This window comes from Ambystoma mexicanum, chromosome 6p (assembly GCF_040938575.1).
Source record: "Ambystoma mexicanum isolate Mex_15411 chromosome 6p, UKY_AmexF1_1, whole genome shotgun sequence".
NCBI lineage: Eukaryota > Metazoa > Chordata > Amphibia > Caudata > Ambystomatidae > Ambystoma > Ambystoma mexicanum.
The window spans coordinates 205,379,218-205,388,364 of record NC_090935.1 but is presented as its reverse complement, the minus strand read 5'-3'; positions in this window follow the sequence as shown (position 1 = coordinate 205,388,364).

Below are 9,147 nucleotides of genomic sequence, written 5' to 3'. Positions count from 1 at the left end.
TCTCATTTTTGGAGAAAGTGTTGTCAACTGGCACAAATCGACGTAAGACTCTCAACCAGCCACCACCCACAGACCGATGGTCAGACAGAGAGAACGAACCAGACCCTTGAACAATACCTACGATGTATGTTGCACCAATCGGAGGGTAATTGGAAGGATATTTTATGGGTGGCCGAATATGCATACAATAGCTCGGTACACTCTGGAAATGGACAAAGCCCCTTTTATACCCTATATGGACATCACCCTCATACTTCAGACCTGGACTCACCTCTGAGCCTTGAAATGCCCGCAGTGGACCATTTGCATCCATGATAACTCAAGCCTTCAAGGATGCAACTGCACATTTGCAACAAGCGAAAGGGAAATACAAAAAGAATGCGGATCTGCATCGGAGTGAGGCGCCGCCATACCAAATAGGGGATCAAGTATGGTTGGCTATAAACACTTATTGCTCAAGGGACCTCGAACTTTTAATCCAAGGTATTTGGGCCCTTACTCGATCAAAGCTATAATTAACCCAGTGGCAGTCAAGCTCGACCTACCAGCTAACATGCGGATTCACCCCGTTTTTCATGTGTCACTTTTGAAACCTGTGCAACCAGGAACCACATTAATAAAGCCACCAGAACCAATCCAGATAGATGGGGAGCCTGAATTCGAGGTGAAGAACATTTTGGATTCTAAGGTCTCAAAATCAAAACTTTTCTATCTAATTGATTGGAAAGGGTACGGGCCTCAGGAAAGGTCTTGGGAACCTAGCGACCACGTACATGCACCTCGGCTGGTAAAAAGGTTCCTTCGGAATTTCCCAAACAAACCGAAACCTCCAGAGGGAACGACCTTGGGAGGGGCCTTGGGGGGGAGTGCTGTCATGATGCCTACCCCCGGAGCACCAGGCCAGGCCCAGCTTCCCCGGGAGCAGGCATCATGCCCCCGGGTAAAAGCCCAGCGGCCCCTTAAAGGGGCTCTTTGGACTCTGTCCTGTCGCCGTTGGCGCTAGGCTCATGTTAGACAGCAGTCCTGGCGCCATAGGCGCCAGGCTCATAAAGGAAGGTGTTTTGTACACTTACCTGATGCAGACCATGCTGCAAGATTCAGGCCTCCCTGAGACCTGAAAGGGACTATTTTGCCACTCGGGCGTGGCCAGGGAAGGATACTTACTTGGAACTACTTTGGGGGCTATTTAAGCCACGCCCAGACAGTAGCTCACGCTTCGCGTTGTTCTGCATCCAAGCAGCTGAACGCTCACCGTGTCTGCTCCTGCATCTGGTCTCCAGCCACGCCCGCCTCGATCCTGGAACACCTGTAAGGAAAGAAGAGAAGAGAAAGGTGAAAACCAAGAATTTTATCAAACTTCTTACCTGCATCCGGAATCTTCACGCCAGCGTTCCTGAGAAAAGACTTTCATTTAAAAGCACTGCATTGCTCTCTGCAGCGCCGCGCTTCACTCACCTGTCCTCGGGAGTTCTTCTGGCTCCACCGCGAGCCAAATCTCTGCGCCTAGGGGAGAGAAGAAGAGACAAAAGGTGAGCAGAAGGAACATATGAGGAAAGCCTAATTTTCCGCCATAACACTTACCAGTCTTCTGTTGGTGGACCATTCCTTATTTCGGGTCGGCGCCGCTTCGTTGGCAGGTACCGCACCCCGGCCCCTATGGGGAAAGGACAAAAAGACATTACTGGAGGAATATAAAGACATTAAGAGGGATCGCCCCCATCGCTAACTCACCTGAGTTTCCCTTCAGCAATTCAATCCCTTAATGCATCGCCTTCATTCTGCACCTGAAATAAAGGACAGATCACAGGTTAGGAAGGCAACAGAAAAGGAGGCTCAACACTTTCACTTTTGTCATCTTCATACTTACGGCGTTCCGCTCGGAAAAGTCAAGTGGATTATGCCAGCGCCATTCTGAAAACCAGTGAAGTAACTGGACAAACACGCGCCCCTGCACCAGAAGCAGGATGGAGAGTTCATCCTTTGAAACCATAAGGTGAGCTTCAACCGGGGATTTCGGAGGAAGTTAGAGAAGAACGAAGGGGGGAAGGGGGGAGCAAGCACACTATTCTGCAGACTGTTAATCCCCTTTCTCATCTGCAGAAGGATATTCCTACGGGCCAGACAAGCAAGATTTGAGGGTCCTGTTCAGTCGGTGTTCCGAGTTCTGCGCATCACGCTCGAAGAGGCCACAGCAACCCAGACTAGACCAGCGCCTCCGTGGGAGTCAGGTGAGCGTTACAGAACACAAAGCCTTCCTACAAATTCCCACCCAGGTGCTATGGAAACTTCTGAGACTGATCAGTTGGCCCAACTACTGGGGGAATTACGGGCCGAAGTACACGCCACTCGTCAAGAGACTAATGCTCTCAGGAGGGAAGTGATTGTATCAAAGGAAAGAACTGATGACCTGGCTAGACAGTTTTTGCAAGGTCAAGCTGGACACACTCCTCTACCCGGTTCCGGGGGGAACCCCGCTCCTGTGGTTCCCAGTAACCCTGTGCAGATTAATCTATCTGGAAACATGCCGCTGGCCCTACCCGAACGCTTTGCTGGGGACCCCAAGCGATTCGCCGTATTCATGAATCAGTGTCGTTTGCACTTCCTATGCAGACCTGAGGCCTTCCCTAATGACCAGACCAAGGTAGCCTTTGTATTGTCATATCTCAGCGGCTGTGCTGCCGATTGGTCAGTTCCACTGGTTACTCAAGATGACCCGATTCTCCGTGATTTTCAAGGATTTCAAGCAAGCATGGAAAGGTTATTTGCTCGACACTCTCAGGGGCAGACTCTGGATGACAAACTCCTATCCCTGCGACAGGGCAATCAGGACCTCCTATCCTACATTGCAACCTTTAATAGACTAATTGTGGAAACTGGTTGGCCAGAGGATAAAAGAATCACATTATTTTATCGAGGTCTACGCGAAGAACTTAAAGATGTCCTGGCCCAAGTTGTAAATCCACCCCAAGAATGCACAGAATATATAGACTTAGTGGTCCAATTGGATCACAGACTTCAAAACAGAAAAGCAGATCGGTTCAAGTTTGAGACCCGGGTGTTGGTCAAGACCCACGCTAACCCCAAGGGTGCTGCTGTCTCTGAGCCTATGCAAATCGGAGGGGTTAAAGGACCTTTAACTCAAAAAGAACGTGAAAGAAGATGGCAGATGCAATTATGTCTTTATTGTGGGTCCGCTGGACACTTTCTACGAGATTGCCCGGCAAAACCGCCCTAGAAGGTGGTAGGAGCCGCTGATAAAAACCATGAAGACTCTGTTTCGGGAATAGACCACGCCCGACAAGCATAGGGGTCCGCTTGCCGAGCTTGAAAACTAACTCTCAGAACTCGCATTTCATTGTGCCAATGGTCCTCATAGATCCGGAACAGCCTAAGCGGTTGCATGCAATAAAGGCATACATCTATAGTGGGTCTATAGGAGCATGAATTGGTCTCTAGGATTAACCTCCCTCTGCGTCCTAAAACCAGCAAAGATGTCATCACCTCAGTCGATGGAACCGAAATTGCCTCTGGACCGGTAACACATTCCAATGCTGAGGTAACACTTATAGGTCCGGACGGCCATCGGGAGGCAGTTGTGTTTGATGTAATCAAGGCTCCACAGTTTCAGGTTATTCTCAGAATACCTTGGTTAGAGACACATAATCCTCGAATTGATTGGCAAGCGAAGAGAATAACCTTCCCGGATTGTGCACAAACCTGCTACCCAGAAAATCTGAAGATTAGTCTAGCGTCTGTAACCTCTGTCTCCATGCAACTACCTCCGGAATACCAAGACTTTCAGGACGTCTTCCAAAAGGAACAGGCCAACACGTTACCTCCCACAGATCGTACGATTGCCAAATTGATCTGGTGCCCGGTGCACAACCCCCTTGTAGCAGGATTTATGCCCTTACTGAACCTGAGAATCTGCATTTGAGACAATATTTAGATCAATAACTAGCCAATGTTTTCATTCACCCGTCAAAGTCTCCGGCATCCTCGGCTTTGTTCTTCGTGCCCAAAAAAGAAGGGGACCTTAGAACTTGTATCGACTACCGCGCATTGAACCAGATAACTGTTAAAAACCGTTACCCTCTGCCTCTGATCCCTGAACTCCTTGACCAGGTGAAGGACGCTTGCGTATGCACCAAGTTAGATCTCCGGGGGGCTTATCATCTGGTGCGAGTAAAAGAAGGCGACGAATGGAAAACGGCCTTCCGTACAAAATATGGATTATTCGAATACCAAGTGATGCCTTTCGGGTTGTGCACCGCGCCTGCTGCCTTCCAATTCTTCATGAACGATGTCCTTTGGGAACTCATCGATGTTTGTGTTGTCGTATGTATCGATGACATTCTTGTGTACTCCTCTTCGGAATCTGATCACAGAAAGCATGTCAGGGCCGTCCTTGAGAAATTGCGCCAGCACAAACTGTTTGCAAAGCTGGAAAAGTGCGTTTTCCATACCACCGAGGTTGAGTTTCTTGGATTCATCCTGACACCTAAAGGGGTCCGAATGGACTCACGAAAAGTGGATGCCATCCTCAAATGGCCATCACCTAGTTCGGTGATAGGTGTCCAAAGCATGCTTGGTTTTGCTAATTTTTATCGCAGATTTATCCCAGAATTTTCACGTGTGGTACAACCCATCACTGCACTCTTGCAAAAAAATAAACGCTTTGAATGGACCGAGGAAGCCGAACAGGTCTTTCAGGAATTGAAAGCTAAATTCACGTCTGCACCTATTTTGAAGCACCCGCGTCCCAATCTCCCTTATATAGTCGAAACCGACGCGTCCAGCTTAGCCATGGGAGCTGTCCTGTCTCTGAGAGACCCTGAAACCAACCAACTGCACCCCATAGCATTTTGGTCCAGAAAGTTCTCGCCGCCTGAGGTAAATTATGCAATCACCGACAAGGAATTATTAGCCATTAAGTCCGCCTTTAAGGCTTGGCGGCATTATCTTCTTGGTGCCAGGCATACCATCACCGTGATCACTGATCACCGAAACTTACAATATTTAAAAACTGCCAAGGCTCAATCATCACATCAGCTCCGATGGGCTTTGTTCTTTGCTGAGTTCAATTTTGTAATCACTTACCGCCCCGGCTGTAAGAATGGCAAAGCATATGCGCTATCTCGAATAGGAATGGGAGAAAAAGACACAAACTCAGAACCTGTGCCGATAATTCCCAAACAAAGAATTTTGGGGATAACCTCTTTACAAACCCTTGAAGACATTCACGCACGGGTAAAACAACTCCTGGACTCTACAGCCTTGCAGGATTGGATCCAAAGGGGGTCTTACTTTTCGGTCAATGATGGCCTACCTTACTTCCAAGGACGCTTATTTCTGCCAGAAAAGGAATTGTAAGAACTGGTTATTTCCTGTCATCATGATACCCCGATGGAAGGACATCCTGGCATTGCCAAAACTGAGGAAAAAATTAAACGACAATTCTGGTGGCCTTCCTGGCGAAAGGATATTAAATCTTTCGTGATGTCCTGTGGAGTTTGCGCCCAAAACAAAGACCAAAAGACAAAATCCGCCTGTCTTCTTGAGCCTTTAGACATTCCACCAGCACCTTGGTACACCTTGTCACTAGATTTTATCACGGACCTGCCCCCTTGTAATGGATACAATACTATTCTGGTTGTGGTGGATTTATTTTCCAAGATGGCCCATTTTATTCCATTGAAAGGATTACTTTCAGCTTCTGTCCTAGCCAAGGAATTCCTCGAAAATACCATCCGTTTGCATGGATTCCCGTCCATACTAGTCTCCGACCGGGGAAGCCAGTTTATTTCTCATTTTTGGAGAAAGTGTTGTCAACTGGCACAAATCGACGTAAGACTCTCAACCAGCCACCACCCACAGACCGATGGTCAGACAGAGAAAACGAACCAGACCCTTGAACAATACCTACGATGTATGTTGCACCAATCGGAGGGTAATTGGAAGGATATTTTATGGGTGGCCGAATATGCATACAATAGCTCGGTACACTCTGGAACTGGACAAAGCCCCTTTTATACCCTATATGGACATCACCCTCATACTTCAGACCTGGACTCACCTCTGAGCCTTGAAATGCCCGCAGTGGACCATTTGCATCCATGATAACTCAAGCCTTCAAGGATGCAACTGCACATTTGCAACAAGCGAAAGGGAAATACAAAAAGAATGCGGATCTGCATCGGAGTGAGGCGCCGCCATACCAAATAGGGGAACAAGTATGGTTGGCTATAAACACTTATTTCTCAAGGGACCTCAAACTTTTAATCCAAGGTATTTGGGCCCTTACTCGATCAAAGCTATAATTAACCCAGTGGCAGTCAAGCTCGATCTACCAGCTAACATGCGGATTCACCCCGTTTTTCATGTGTCACTTTTGAAACCTGTGCAACCAGGAACCACATTAATAAAGCCACCAGAACCAATCCAGATAGATGGGGAGCCTGAATTCGAGGTGAAGAACATTTTGGATTCTAAGGTCTCAAAATCAAAACTTTTCTATCTAATTGATTGGAAAGGGTACGGGCCTCAGGAAAGGTCTTGGGAACCTAGCGACCACGTACATGCACCTCGGCTGGTAAAAAGGTTCCTTCGGAATTTCCCAAACAAACCGAAACCTCCAGAGAGAACGACCTTGGGAGGGGCCTTGGGGGGGAGTGCTGTCATGATGCCTACCCCCGGAGCACCAGGCCAGGCCCAGCTTCCCCGGGAGCAGGCATCATGCCCCCGGGTAAAAGCCCAGCGGCCCCTTAAAGGGGCTCTTTGGACTCTGTCCTGTCGCCGTTGGCGCTAGGCTCATGTTAGACAGCAGTCCTGGCGCCATAGGCGCCAGGCTCATAAAGGAAGGTGTTTTGTGCACTTACCTGATGCAGACCATGCTGCAAGATTCAGGCCTCCCTGAGACCTGAAAGGGACTATTTTGCCACTCGGGCGTGGCCAGGGAAGGATACTTACTTGGAACTACTTTGGGGGCTATTTAAGCCACGCCCAGACAGTAGCTCACGCTTCGCGTTGTTCTGCATCCAAGCAGCTGAACGCTCACCGTGTATGCTCCTGCATCTGGTCTCCAGCCACGCCCGCCTCGATCCTGGAACACCTGTAAGGAAAGAAGAGAAGAGAAAGGTGAAAACCAAGAATTTTATCAAACTTCTTACCTGCATCCGGAATCTTCACGCCAGCGCTCCTGAGAAAAGACTTTCATTTAAAAGCACCGCGTTGCTCTCTGCAGCGCCGCGCTTCACTCACCTGTCCTCGGGAGTTCTTCTGGCTCCACCGCGACTGTCTGCACCGGTCGCCAAATCTCTGCGCCTAGGGGAGAGAAGAAGAGACAAAAGGTGAGCAGAAGGAACATATGAGGAAAGCCTAATTTTCCGCCATAACACTTACCAGTCTTCTGTTGGTGGACCATTCCTCATTTCGGGTCGGCGCCGCTTCGTTGGCAGGTACCGCACCCCGGCCCCTATGGGGAAAGGACAAAAAGACATTACTGGAGGAATATAAAGACATTAAGAGGGATCGCCCCCATCGCTAACTCACCTGAGTTTCCCTTCAGCAATTCAATCCCTTAATGCATCGCCTTCATTCTGCACCTGAAATAAAGGACAGATCACAGGTTAGGAAGGCAACAGAAAAGGAGGCTCAACACTTTCACTTTTGTCATCTTCATACTTACGGCGTTCCGCTTGGAAAAGTCAAGTGGATTATGCCAGCGCCATTCTGAAAACCAGTGAAGTAACTGGACAAACACGCGCCCCTGCACCAGAAGCAGGATGGAGAGTTCATCCTTTGAAACCATAAGGTGAGCTTCAACTGGGGATTTCGGAGGAAGTTAGAGAAGAACGAAGGGGTGACGGGGGGAGCAAGCACACTATTCTGCAGACAGTTAATCCCCTATCTCATCTGCAGAAGGATATTCCTATGGGCCAGACAAGCAAGATTTGAGGGTCCTGTTCAGTCGGTGTTCCGAGTTCTGCGCATCACGCTCGAAGAGGCCACAGCGACCCAGACTAGACCAGTGCCTCCGTGGGAGTCAGGTGAGCGTTACAGGTAATTTCTCCTTCCAGGTTACAACCTACACATCTTCCATCAATACGGCCCCTTAGCCATCGTAATACTTACAAGATTCTCTAATTTGATGGGTTCAGTCATCATGGCTGATTTCAGAAACCCTGCATAAAGCAGTTGTATCCTCCTTTTGAAAAGAGTTGATATCATCAATAGATTCAAGATTTTGAATCCAAAATGGAATTGAATAGTGGAATCGACCATTACTCATCAATCTCTAAATTTGCATGTACAATGGTAATTTCTCCTTCCAGTTTACGACCTACACATCTTCTTCAGCCATTTCAATCAACACTCACTGCACTCTAGCCATCATAATACTTATGGGATTCTCTAATTTCATGGTTTCAGTCATCATGGCTTTTCCAAAAAGGGGTTGTGGTCAACGGCTTGTGTAAGGCTGGCAGCAGGCTCACTCTAGTGAACAGTCGCTTCAGTGTGACTATTCCCAATTAGCTCCCAAACAAGGCCTATCATTTGGTTTCTATCCCCTTGCAGCAATCTTAAAGATGGTCTAGTTGCTAGGTTATTGTTGGCCCATGGTATTGCTGGCCCATAGAAAGACTGATGATCATATGCTGAGTTTTCCTGCCTATATGTTTAAAAGGCACTTTTGCAAAGCTTCTAGAGGTTGGAAAAGGTCAGACGTAGCACTGGAGAGAAATCTCAGAGAAAGAAAGATTGTAGGTAATAAGCATAGAATACAAACTCATTGCAGCAAAAGGCTTCATTAAAAGTGCTGGTCTCCTGGTCAGAAAGGCACTATCAGCAGTCTTGAATGAGGACGTCATAGGTTGGTTCTGGAGCCCAGGCTCTGCAACGATTCTAAGTGATCCGACTTTGGCTGAATTTGCCACGGCAGGAACATTCACATGAGAAAGGTGCGAACTACCAAAGGTTTGCACCTTTCTCATGCAAACACACTTACGTACTCACACCCACACACACAACACACCCACAACACCCCACTCCCTATACCACACAGTATAGTGAGCTGGGTGTTGCGGAGGACACCCCTTCTGCCCCCACTGTCTTTTTTTTTTTTTTAGCTTACCTGCAATGCTAGCA